This window comes from Salmo trutta, chromosome 8, assembly GCF_901001165.1.
Source record: "Salmo trutta chromosome 8, fSalTru1.1, whole genome shotgun sequence".
NCBI lineage: Eukaryota > Metazoa > Chordata > Actinopteri > Salmoniformes > Salmonidae > Salmo > Salmo trutta.
Window position 1 is genome coordinate 43,555,309 of NC_042964.1, and position 14,023 is coordinate 43,569,331.

Consider the following 14,023-nt stretch of genomic DNA (forward strand, 5'->3'; position numbering starts at 1 on the left):
TGGTCACATACACATATTTAGCAGATGTTATTGCAGGTGTAGCGAAATGCTTGTGTTCCTAGCGCCAACAGTGCAGTAGTATCTAACAATTCACAACAATACACAAATCTAAAAGTAAAATAATTGAATTAAGAAATATATAAATATTAGGATGAGCAATGTCGGAGTGGCATTGACTAAATACAGTAGAATAGAATTAAGCAATAATGCACGAGGGGGTGTGGTATATGGCCAATATACCACGGCTAAGGGCTGTTCTTATGCACAATGCAGCAGCAACACATGCAAGCAGACTTACATCCCTGTTGTATTCCTCCGTATCAAGTCTATTTTCTATGGAGCATAAATACACAGTGTCTTACTTCAGGCTCAGACAAGTTATCCCTCTGAGATTGCCTGAGGTTGTAGAAGTTTGTGTATAACTAAACTTTATAGAATACTCACTGCATGCTAACCCAATACCTCTGGTGTAGTGAAGCAGTTCGTCTTGACCGTCAAGTCTCAAGAAGTTTCCAAGTTAAGAGGGTCAACTCTCAAGAAGACGTCCTGTGAACATAGTGAAAGTGGGAGGGGTATTTGTATCAAAAAAAGTGTTGAAATGGCATAGCTGTCATCTGTTCAGTCATCAGTTTTAGTCTTACTCAAGACCCTTTCGGTCTTAGTGTAAGGTTTGCCGTAATTTGTTCAGTCATTAAAAAAAAGTTTCAGTCTTAAGGCATGAAATACTTGGTAAGTCTGGGTGGAGTGTCATGTCATATTTTTTTCTACTTTGAGTCAAGACTACAACTCTGATGTGTAGAATACATTAGGCTGTATTCAATATAGTCAATAATCAGGATGAAAAATGAACATGCATTTTGTAACATCAGGCTTCAGATGGATGTGTTGAGTCAAATATAGGAAGACCAAGCATTTTTATTCTTTGTCAAAAAGCAGACACCAGCTGTTCTTGTAGAATAATAAACAACTGTATTTTATTGGCTCTCAACATGACCTGGACTTTAATTGTTTGAGGGACAAACAGCACTCAAGAGTGAATGTGAAAATGTGTCTATTTTTGCATGAGAGAACATCTGTGTACTCAGTTCATCTCACAGACAGACACAGAGGAAGTTCCCCAACCAACTGAAAAATAGAAGGCACCCTACGGCTCCCTGTCCCTGTTCCTAGCTGTTTACTCAGGTGGGTAGGGGCCACTCAGTCGCAGCTCTGGGATCAGTGTTTAAGACAGGGCTCAGCAGAGCAATTTGTTCACAGGCATTGCCACTTATGATGGCCCCTTTAGATCCAAACATGCATAACAGGGGCACTGACAAACAAGCCATCGTTATGAATGGTTAGAACATCCCTAATAACACGGACATCGACACATCTGAGAGGTATCATTTCCATTACATCATGTCGCACTTCAGCAAACGTCTTTTGCAAAGTACTTGCCTAAATTACAATTAGACTGTTGATCAGAACATTGATTACTGTCTCCTCAACTCAGATTTGGGTGTACTTCTTGTCATTATGTCTGGGTAATATATGTATTCTTCATCCATGCATGCAAGCTCATTCATGCACACCAGGTTTTGATCAATGGTATAGTAATGGCTCCACAGTCTTGGTCATAAATGTAATTATACAGTAATAGGTGCCTCAGTTCAGTCCCTCTTCATGACCATATTTTTATTTTGGGGACTCTGGCTTGACTTCAGACCAATTATCAAATTCCAGTCTCCTGTTTTCAATTACTAAATTAATTCACCTTTTTAACCACAACAACTATTAAAAAGCTACTCCATAACCCATAGGACGTTGTATTTATTTATATATTTTATCTGAATAATTATAGAACTGTCAATTTCCATCCGAAAATTATTACCGGTAAGACAAATTAGTTAAAATAAGTTAAAAAAAAGAATAACACACTGCACTATGATTCCTGTCAGTCTTATGACATCTACTCAATCAATCTCGAATTGCACAGTTGGTTGCTCTGACTGTAATTCAAAAGTTGCCTAATGGGTTTCTGCATTACACATTCAGAAGTCTGTTTAAGTCATACATCATTGTATCCAGCATGGAGGAAATTGACACCATTAGGGCATTTAGCCACCATTATGGTTAGCATTTAGCCACCAGTAGGGTTAGCATTTAGGCCCCATTAGGGCATTTAGGCCCCATTTAGCCACCATTATGGCATTTAGCCACCATTTGGGTTACCATTTAGCCACCATTAGGGTTACCATTTAGCCACCATTAGGGTTACCATTTAGCCATGTCCTCTCAGTCTTTGAAGTGTGTATTATCCTTCCAAGTTTTGTGTCACATCTGTTATCAACACAGTGGTGACTGACTAACAGATGACTTCTGCTTATTCTGGTGTACATGCTGTTGTGTACATCATCTGACCCTAGAATGACCTCTGACTTCTTGAACTGGGTTGTTGCCTTATGTGATTGGTTGTTGTCATAAAAAGTATGCATCACAGCCCATTGGTTTTGTACCCTAGTCATTAAAATGTTAATGGTTCTGGAAGTTCCGAAACTTGTTAATTTCTAATATCAAGCAACACAAAACCTACCAGAGGTATAAAGCCATAATTTTTGCGTCTTACATGTTGTATGTTGATATGCCCTCTAGGGTTAGAGCAGGTTGTAGTTTAGGTCAGCATCTGGACAAAAGAAAACAAATAGTCTCTTCAGCTAACCCTATAAATTCAGCTGTGAGGCTACAGGTCAGTATTTGTACATTTCTTTTCTCATCAAAACGATGGGCTAAGAGTATCTGCTGGGTGGGATATTTCTCCAATAGTCGTCCTCAGCTAATTCACCTTGGACGGTAGACAATCGGCAGAATATGTTGCACTAACGTGAGATAGGATGAAGGGAAGCCCCAACAATATCCTCCCTCTTCTCTATTTCTGGGTAATAATCATCTTTCATGGAGGGAAAAATGCTATCTGTTCTACGTCCATTGAGCCATGATGACACTTTAAAACATCACAAGTCTGTACTGTGGTATATAGAATATTAAATTCAACAGCTAGCGGGCTCTGGGTCAGAATTAGGTCACATACGTCTGTCCTCCTCTAGCTGTTTCTAGGTCCATTGAGGATACAGCGCCTTGCAAAAGTATTCACCCCCATGGCGTTTTTCCTATTTTGTTGCATTACAACCTGTAATTTAAATGGATTTTTATTTGGATTACATGTAATGGACATACACAAAATAGTCAACATTTTTTGAAAAGTGCTGCGTGCATATGTATTCACCCCTTTGCTATGAAGCCCCTAAATAAGATCTGGCGCAACCAATTACCTTCAGAAGTTACATAATTAGTTAAATAAAGTCCATCTGTGTGCAATCTAAGTGTCACATGATCTCAGTATCTCTTTCTCATATATATATAGATATATCTATATATCTATATATACACACACCTGCTCTGAAAGGCCCCAGAGTCTGCAACACCACAAAGCAAGGGGCACCACCAAGCAAGCGGCACTATGAAGACCAAGGAGCTCTCCAAACAGGTCAGGGACAAAGTTGTGGAGAAGTACAGATCAGGGTTGGTTATAAAAAAATATCAGAAACCTTGAACATCCCACGGAGCACCATTAAATCCATTAAAAAATGGAAAGAATATGGCACCACAACAAACCTGCCAAGAGAGGGCCGCCCACCAGAATTCACAGAATTCAAGGAGGGCATTAATCAAAGAGACAAACAAGAGACCAAAGATAACCCTGAAGGAGCTGCAAAGCTCCACAGTGAAGATTGGAGTATCTGTCCATAGGACCACTTTAAGACATACATTCCACAGAGCTGGGCTTCACGGAAGAGTGGCCAGAAAAAAATAAGCAAAACATGTTTGGTGTTTGCCAAAAGGCATGTGGGAGAATCCCCAAACATATGGAAGAAGGAACCCAGGTCAGATGAGACTAAAATTGAGCTTTTTGGCCATCAAGGAAAACGCCATGTCTGGAGCAAACCCAACACCTCTCATCACCCCGAGAACACCATCCCCACCCCATGGTGGTGGCAGCATCATGCTGTGGGGATGTTTTTCCATCGGCAGGGACTGGAAAACTGGTCAGAATTGAAGGAATGCTGGATGGCACTAAATACAGGGAAATTCTTGAGGGAAACCGTATGAGGGAAACCCTCTTCCAGAGATTTGAGACTGGGACGGACGTTCACCTTCCAGCAGGACAATGACCCTAAGCATACTGCTAAAGCAACACTCAAGTGGTTTAAGGGGAAACATTTAAATGTCTTGGAATGGCCTAATCAAAGCCCAGACCTCAATCCAATTGAGAATCTGTGGTATGACTTAAAGATTGCTGTACACCCATCCAAATTGAAGGAGATGGAGCAGCAGTTTTGCCTTGAAGAATGGGCAAAAATCCCTGTGGCTAGATGTGCCAAGCTTATAGAGACATACCCCAAGAGACGTGCAGCTGTAATTGCTGCAAAAGGTGGCTCTACAAAGTATTGACTTTGGGGTGGGGGGGAATAGTTACGCATGCTCAAGTTCAGTTTTTTTTGTCTTATTTCTTGTTTGTTTCACAATAAAAAATATTTTGCATCTTCAAAGGGGTAGGCATGTTGTGTAAATCAAATGATACAAACCCCCCAAAATCCATTTTAATTCCAGGTTGTAAGGCAACAAAATAGGAAAAATGCCAAGGGGGTGAATACTTTCGCAAGCCACTGCATATCTTTTATGTTTACGGTCTAACCATGACCATGACGGGGGGGGGGGGGGCAACAGTAAGTGTCAGTACTCTGAAGGTCATGACTAGTGGGGGTCATGTACACTGAAAATACCACAGCAGGTGTATGTTTACTGTTTTGCAGAAGTGGCAAATCTTGTCACAACATAAGGGCACCATAGAAACGTATAAATATAGTTGTTTGTCAAATGACCATTGGACTAGTTTTCACCATGTCATTATTCACAACACTTTGTACCTTATCAAAATGGCAGTTCAGGTGGAATAGGCCTAACTGTCAATACAGAGTTCTGTTGAGTGAAAATCATAATCCCTATTATCCAATTAGATAAGGCATATATAGCTGTTGTTATGACTGCATGTAGGCACACTGTACCAGCCTCATTAGAGACTAACCCTTCGGAGGCCTCTGCTGTGCCTCAATGACCAGTCTGGGCGCTCAATGCCAAGGTCATCTGCATAATTTCCAAATTCTTCCGCTCCTCTACCCTCTCTTTAATTGTTGAGGTCGTTATGTAAAACCCATTATGTAATCTATTTTTCAGACGTTCCTGTTCTCTAATATGGAAGGGGTTAGGGGGTCGCATCCCTCTGTTGACATTCACATAGCCATGATAAGAGCCCAGCTAATCTCCTGCTGTTGGGCTTTATTCACAAGGCACCCAAACGAATGGTCAGGTCAGATTGGAGGAGAACTGCAAAAGTACACGTGTCCAACAGAACTGTCCACAACATGCAGCAACACGTGCCAGTCCACTTTCCACATCATGACCGCCAGTAACGTGCTGATCCACAGTGCAACGAACCGACGCATGAAACTGTAGACGTGTCTGCTGAAACCAGACCCGGCTCACTTTCTTACTATTTATTTGTTGTTATGAAGGACATAACAGGTGTCTCATCATACCATAAGAGGCTACATTTGTTTTGAGGCTTTATAAACGTATATTAAAGAGTCTAATGTTATGTAGAGCATTATGATCCTCTATGTCATGCTCATAAAGGCTTTATGAATACTATATTATCACCACTCAGAGGTGAAGTTCACTACACCGCTGGATCACAGTCAATACACACCTCATGGACTAGAACGTGATGGACAAAACTACTAGCACGTGCTGGGATCTGAGGACAACCGATTGGCCTTCCCACATGGTCATACAGTGGGTATAGAAAACATTAAGAACACCTGCTCTTCCATGACATAGACTGACCAGGTGAATCCAGGTGCAAGCTAAGATCCCTTATTGATGTGACTTGTTAAATCCACTTCAAATCAGTGTAGATGAAGGGGAGTGTCATGGGCGTCGTAAGGATTGGACCAAGGCGCAGCGGGTAAAGTGCTCATCTTCTTAATTTATTTAAAGAAAACTCTTAAACAAAATAAACTGTCACGTCCTGGCCAGTATAAGGGTTAATTAGTATTGTAGTTTGGTGACAGAGGGTAGGACGTGACAGAGGGTATTTGTTTTATGTGGTTCAGGGTGGTGTGTTTGGTTAAAGGGTGTTTGATTTAGTATTTCCGGGGTTTTGGTTTATAGTCTATGTTTATGTATTTCTATGTCTAGTCTGGTGAGTGTGTTTCTATGTTGTGTTGATTGGGGTTGGGACTCTCAGTTGAAGGCAGGTGTTGTCTATCTGCCTTTGATTGAGAGTCCCATATATTAGGGTGTGTTTGTGGTTGTTATTTGTGGGTGATTGTTCTGTGTTCAGCCTTAGGCTTTGCCAGACTGTTTGTTGTTGTTGTTGTTGTTGTTGTTGTTGTTGTTGTTGTTGTTCGTTCGTTCTCGTGTTTTTTTTGTACGTTCATTTTTTGAAGTAATAAATTAACGAAATGAGCATACACGTACCTGCTGCGTATTGGTCCTCCTTCACCGACGACAACCGTGACAGAATCACCCACCTTCTCAAGGACCAAGCAGCAGAGGAAGGAGCAGACGGCGTTCGAGTTGGACTGGCGGGAGAAGTGGACTTGGGAGGAAGTTCTGGACGGGGCCGGACCTTGGCACCAGGCTGGGGAGTATCGCCGCCCGCAGTGGGAAATTGAGGCAGCCAAGGCAGAGAGGCGGTGGTACGAGGCCAGAGACGCGCTGAGGGAGAAGCACGAGAGGCACCCCCAAGAATTTTTTTTTGGGGGGGGGCACACGGGTAGTTTGGCTAGGCGAAGGAAGAGCCGGAAGCCAGCTACCCGTGGTTATATGGAGGAGCGTATGGGGTGGAGAGCGCTGTGTTTCGCTGAGAAGCGCACTATATCACCCATACGCACGCACAGTCCGGTGCGAGAAATTCCAGCCCCTCGCAGGTGCCGTGCTAGAGCGGGCATCCAGCCTGGTAGGAGGATGCCTGCGCAGCGCATCTGGTCGCCGGTACGCCTCCGAGGACCAGGCTACCCAACTCCCGCTCTACGCACGGCTACCATCAGGCCCCTGCACAGCCCAGTCTGCCCTGTACGAGCACTCCGCTCGTACAGGGCTACTAGTTCCATCCAGCCAAGGCGGGTTGTGCAGGAGGTAAGATCTAGACCGGCTGTGCGCCTCCATAGCCCTGGGTTTCCAGCTCCTGTCTCTCGTGCGGACCCGGAAGTGCGTCAACCCAGTCTGACTCGTCCTGTTCCCGCTCCCCGCACTAGCCTGCAAGTGCGTAAACCCAGCCTCGCCAGTCAACAGTCGTCGGAGCTGCCCGCCAGTCAACAGTCGTCGGAGCTGCCCGCCAGTCAACAGTCGTCGGAGCTGCCCGCCAGTCAACAGTCGCCGGAGTGGCCAGACTGCGCTGAACTGCCGGAGTGGCCAGACTGCGCTGAACTGCCGGAGTGGCCAGACTGCCCTGAACTGCCGGAGTGGCCAGACTGCCCTGAACTGCCGTAGTGGCCAGACTGCCCTGAACTGCCGTAGTGGCCAGACTGCCCTGAACTGCCGTAGTGGCCAGACTGCCCTGAACTGCCGGAGTGGCCAGACTGCCCTGAACTGCCGGAGTGGCCAGACTGTCCTGAACTGCCGGAGTGGCCAGACTGCCCTGAACTGCCGGAGTGGCCAGACTGCCCTGAACTGCCGGAGTGGCCAGACTGCCCTGAACTGCCGGAGTGGCCAGACTGCCCTGAACTGCCCCGAGTGGCCAGACTGCCCTGAACTGCCCCGAGTGGCCAGACTGCCCAGACTGTCCCGAGTTGCCAGACTGCCCAGACTGTCCCGAGTTGCCAGACTGCCCAGACTGTCCCGAGTTGCCAGACTGCCCAGACTGTCCCGAGTTGCCAGACTGTCCCGAGTTGCCAGACTGAGTTGCCAGACTGTCCCGAGTTGCCAGACTGAGTTGCCAGACTGTCCCGAGTTGCCAGACTGTCCCGAGTTGCCAGACTGCCCCGAGTTGCCAGACTGGCCAGACTGCCCCGAGTTGCCAGACTGGCCAGACTGCCCCGAACTGCCAGAGTGGCCCGACTGCCGGGAAAGGCCTGAACCGGAGCCACCTCCTGATATAGGTGGGTTGGGGAGGGGGGGGTGTAGCACAGTGCCGTCGTTGACGGTAGCCACCCTCCCTTCCCTCCCTTTAGTAGAGGGGAATTTTTGTTTTGTTGTTTGGGGTTGTTGTTTTTGTTTTGTTTTTTGTTTTAAAGGTGCTTCCGGGGTTAGCACCTTTAAGGGGGGGGGGGGGGGGGGGGTACTGTCACGTCCTGGCCAGTATAAGGGTTAATTAGTATTGTAGTTTGGTCAGGACGTGACAGAGGGTATTTGTTTTATGTGGTTCAGGGTGGTGTGTTTGGTTAAAGGGTGTTTGATTTAGTATTTCCGGGGTTTTGGTTTATAGTCTGTTTATGTATTTCTATGTCTAGTCTGGTGAGTGTGTTTCTATGTTGTGTTGATTGGGGTTGGGACTCTCAGTTGAAGGCAGGTGTTGTCTATCTGCCTTTGATTGAGAGTCCCATATATTAGGGTGTGCTTGTGGTTGTTATTTGTGGGTGATTGTTCTGTGTTCAGCCTTAGGCTTTGCCAGACTGTTTGTTGTTGTTCGTTCGTTCTCGTGTTTTTTTGTTCTTTTTGTACGTTCATTTTTTGAAGTAATAAATTAACGAAATGAGCATACACGTACCTGCTGCGTATTGGTCCTCCTTCACCGACGACAACCGTGACATAAACAAACAACGATAACAGTTCCATAAGGCTCCCAGGCTATACAGAAAATAACCACCCACAAAAACACAAGTGAAACAAACCCCAACTAAATATGGTCTCCAATTAGAGGCAACGACAACCAGCTGCCTCTAATTGGAGGTCCTACCAAAACCCCAACATAGAAATAGAAAACTAGATTTAAACATAGAAATAGAAAACATAGAACCTAAACTAAAAACACCGAAACACACAAAACAAACACCCCCTGCCACACCCTGACCAAACTACAATGACAAATAACCCATTTTACTGGTCAGGACGTGACAGGGAGGAGACAGGTTAAAGAAGGATTTTTAAGCCTTGTGACAATTGAGACATGGATTGTGTCCGCCATTCAAAGGGTGAATGGGCAAAATGTAAGTTCCAGGCGCACCGGTTTGTGTCAATAACTGCAACGCTGCTGGGTTTTTCACACTCAACAGTTTCCCGTGTGTGTCAAGAATGGTCCACCACCCAAAGGACATCAGCCCACTTTACGCAACTCTGGGAAGAATTGGAGTCAACATGGGCCAGCATCCCTGTGGAACGCTTTCGACACCTTGTAGAGTCCTGTCACGTCCTGACCAGTATAAGGGGTTATTGGTTATTGTAGTTTGGTCAGGACGTGGCAAGGGGTATTTGTTTTATGTAGTTCGGGGTTTAATGGGATATGTATTTATGTAAGAGGGGTGTTTGATTTATGTGTTCCGGGGTTTTTGGGTAATGTTCTTGTTTTGTATTTCTATATTTTTCTATGTTGTGTATTTCTTTGTTGGCCTGGTATGGCTCTCAATCAGGAACAGCTGTACATCGTTGTTGCTGATTGAGAGTCATACTTAGGTAGCCCTGTTTTCACCTGTCCCTTTGTGGGAAGTTGTTTGTGCATTGCTGTGTGTAGCCTGTATTACTGTACATTCGTGCGTTTTCTTGTTTTGTGTTTTCAGTGTTCTAAATTAAAAGTTAAAATGAGCACTCAACCCGCTGCGCCTTGGTCCCTTTCATACGACGACCGTTACAAGTCCATGCCCTGACGAAGGGCAAAAAGGGAGGGAGGGGGCAACTCAATATTAGTAAGGTGCTCTTAATGTTTGGTATACTCAGTGTATATACTCTGAACTTCTATCTGGCCAGACAGGAGAGGATGAACTCCCCCTCTGGTGTTCATTTTTCATTGTCACCGTCATGTTGTTAAGCACTTCATGACACGGGATTGATTGATGGTCTAACAAATTGTCACCATTCAAAATGTGACAAACCACTACAAAAACAAGTGGGAAGGTGACAATCCCCAAATGAGATTAATGTGTAGGCCTACTGGCTTTACACAACTTACTGGCATGCGAGTGTCTCACAGAAATGCTATTGACACAATCATGTGACTGTTACAAGTGTGTTCTAATGTACCACCAGGGTAGAGGGGAGAATTTTATGCACCCTTCTTGATCTGCAGCAAAATAGTCACTACTTCATGAACTAGCACACCTGATTGAACTGACCAATGGCGTGTTACTTTAATCAGGTCAACTAGATCAGGAATAGATCAAAACAGTGACATTAGCCAGGGCAACTTGAGAAGAGGTTTGGGAAAGCCTGCTAAATCTAACTCCTAGAAGAGGCCTTTGGCATGGGCTACAGTGGCTGTGTGAGCGTGCTTGCACTAAATGGCTTTCACAAAACTGAATGAACAGCTATCTAACATTTCCCTGCCTAACTTAATTGGATATTGTGGGCAGATTTGGAGAGAGTTCCTCAGTGAGATAAGAGGTATTCCGTTCTGGGCGTTTTTATGCTGTGTCACTGAGCAATTCAAGAATGCCCCTCGTGAGGCGCTTGCACAAACCAGGACTTTGTGTAATGAGCATCATGCGCCTGTTGTTTTCATAAATTCAATTGCGCTAATTTAACAAACAGCACTGGAGATTGGGAGGCTTCAGTGGTGGTTGTAGTGGGTTGGCACTGGGTGAACGTAGCGCTATACTTCCATAAAGCAGTTGAAAATGCGGACGTCTGTCTAGCTTCATAGCACTATCATGCTCTTCTTGAGAGCTGTATTCTTCTCTTTCATCCCACTTCTCCAAGTGAGGGGGCAACAGTGACCTCCTGGGTTCACCTTTCCTTCTCTCTGACGAACAGGTGTTATTATTTACCTCTGTGTAAATACAGGATACAGGACGGGTATTTTCTGTCCCAATGGGTTCAGAAGTCTTTCTTCATGATCATAACATGATGTCTGATGTGGACAAAGATTTAGGAAGTTGCCCGTTTGTCCACTTTTAAACCATAGGAGTCACACACACCTCTACATACAGTAATAACACTAAACTGACATGGCCCACAGGAAGTGAGCATGCACACACTCATAAATACATACAAGTACTTGAAACCAGTTCCAACATGAGTGAGATGTTATAAAAATAAGGAGCTAATCAAATACTAAGAATTTGCCTATAGTTTAATAGTGACTGACTTTGATACAACGGTGGATCTTATTCCTTGCAAAGATCCATACAGAATTGTAAGTAAGTAGCCTTGCACGAACCTTGGCTTGTGTGAGCCAGAATGGCTAATAGAGGCAGGAGCCTATCTCCTGTTTCTGTAGTGGGAGGCAGCTTGATGTAGAAGTACACCCCTGGAAAGGACGCTAGTCTATCGCAGGGCCTTACACTCAATCTATCTCCTTAATACTTAGCGCCAAGCAGGTGCCACTTTTACAGTCTTTAGTATAACTCGGCCGAGGATCAAACTCCCAACCGTCCTTAATTAACTTCCAGGGCAGCAGGTAGCTTAGCGGTTAAGAGTGTTAGGCCAGTAACCGAAAGGCCGCTGATTCAAGTCCCAGAGCCTACTAAGTGAAAAATCTGTCGATGTGCCCTTGAGCAAGGCACTTAACCCTAATTGCTCCTGCAAGTGGCTCTGGATAAGAGCGTCTGCTAAACGACAAAAATGTAAATCTCAGGGCTGACACTAACCACGAGGTCACAGAGTTGGTATACAGAATGGACTCGTGTATCTGTGTCAATACTCACAATGTGAATACATTGTATGAGTATAGTGTTACGGACGTCCTTAAATTTTTCCTTTCACAACTTTGTCCAGCTCTTATCATCTGATCCGTGTTCATTTCTTAGTATTTTCTGTGTCATGTAGATAACAGACAACATGAGTAAAAAGTTACATACATAAACATTTTGAGAACATGTTACAAGTAGCAGGATGTTGGATGTATGCTGATTTGGTGTTTGGCGGTAAAGTTTACGATCAACAATTTGAAACTAACGACTATTTTCCTTTGTTCGTGGTGAACAATTTGGTTTCTGTGACGCCAATCATTAGCAACCATGAACAGAGATGATCACAATTACGGACTGTCTTGTGATGCTGTAACTGGCTTGCATCTCAATATGTACAACCTCCTCTTGGCCCCAAAATAGCAATCTGTAATAGTGTTACTAATGTAGCACTGAATTGGTAAGGCATCTGACTTCTTGTAAGAGAGAAAGGGAACCAGTTAAGAAATGTCAAAAGGTAGAATGCCATGGAAATCACTTGCTGCGTTGACACAATGCGAGTCATTTTCTAAGAATGCTCATGTTCTCCAACTCAACACGTTTGCCCTCCTAATGATTTATATGCCTAATGAAAACTAAATCAATGAATATTAAATGATCACTGACGTATGGGAACTATGTCACTGTCACAGCCTGCGCTTGAACTGCACATACAACACTGAGATCTACTGTAGCAAACCCCTGATTTGTACAATGTGCAGAGTGAGATAGTAGGTCTATGAAGTTTACTAGCTCCAACCAGTGGTTACTTACAAATATATTTACAGTACATATGGTATTGTATTGCCATTACCCAATTGCTATTCGTTATTACCCAATAATAGCTGTAACTCATACCCTAGTGTTGTTGTGGTGTGTAGCCTACTATTTAGTGTGGTTGTTGCATTTATATGTTGTAAGGAATAAGCCTAACAGTACATCTCAGTCAGAACGTGTGGCACCCTCAGTTAAAGCACGAGGGCACCATTTCTTTACCGTACTAGGCTATGAATAAAACGCATGCCACCAGAGGTGTAAAGTACCAGAAAATACCCAATGTTACCACATTATTTCCTATCAAATACCAGGTAAATACCAGTCAAAACAGCAGTGGTGGATAAAGTACTCAATTGTCATACTTGAATAAATGTCAAGCTAAGCTGCCTGCCATCCAGGACCTCTACACCAGGCGGTGTCAGAGGAAGGCCCTAAAAATTGTCTAAGACCCCAGCCACCCCAGTCATAGACTGTTCTCTCTACTACCGCATGGCAAGCGATACCGAAGTGCCAAGTCTAGGACAAAAAAGGCTTCTCAACAGTTTTTACCCCCAAGCCTTAAGACTCCTGAACAGGTAATGAAATGGCTACCCGGACTATCTGCATTGTGTCCCACCCACCACCCGCCGGCCCCTCTTTTACGCTACTGCTACTCTCTGTTCATCATATATGCATAGTCACTTTAACCATATCTACATGTACATACTACCTCAATCAGCCTGTCTGTATGTAGCCTCGCTACTTTTATAGCCTCGTTACTGTATATAGCCTGTTTTTTACTGTTGTTTTATTTCTTTACCTACCTATTGTTCACCTAATACCTTTTTTGCACTATTGGTTAGAGCCTGTAAGTAAGAATTTCACTGTAAGGTCTACACCTGTTGTATTCAGCGCACGTGACAAATAAACTTTGATTTGAGATAGCTTAATAGAAAATGACTCAAGTAAAAGGGAAAGTCACCCAGTACAATAGTACTGGGTGAAAAAAAGTATTTGGTTTTAAATATACTTAAGTATCAAAAGTAAAAGTATAAATAATTTAAAATTCCTTATATTATGCAAACCAGACTGTACCTTGTGTTTTTTTATTTACTTACAGAGAGCCAGGGGCACACTCCAACACTCAGACATAATTTACAAACAAAGCATGTGTGTTTAGTGAGTCTGTCAGATCAGAGGCAGTAGGGATGACCAGGGATGTTCTCTTGATAAGTGCGTGAATTAGACCATTTTCCTGTTCTGCCAAACATTCAAAATGTAACAAGTACTTTTGGGTTTCAGGGAAAATATATGGAGTAAAACGTGAAAGTGGTCAAAAATATAAATAGTAA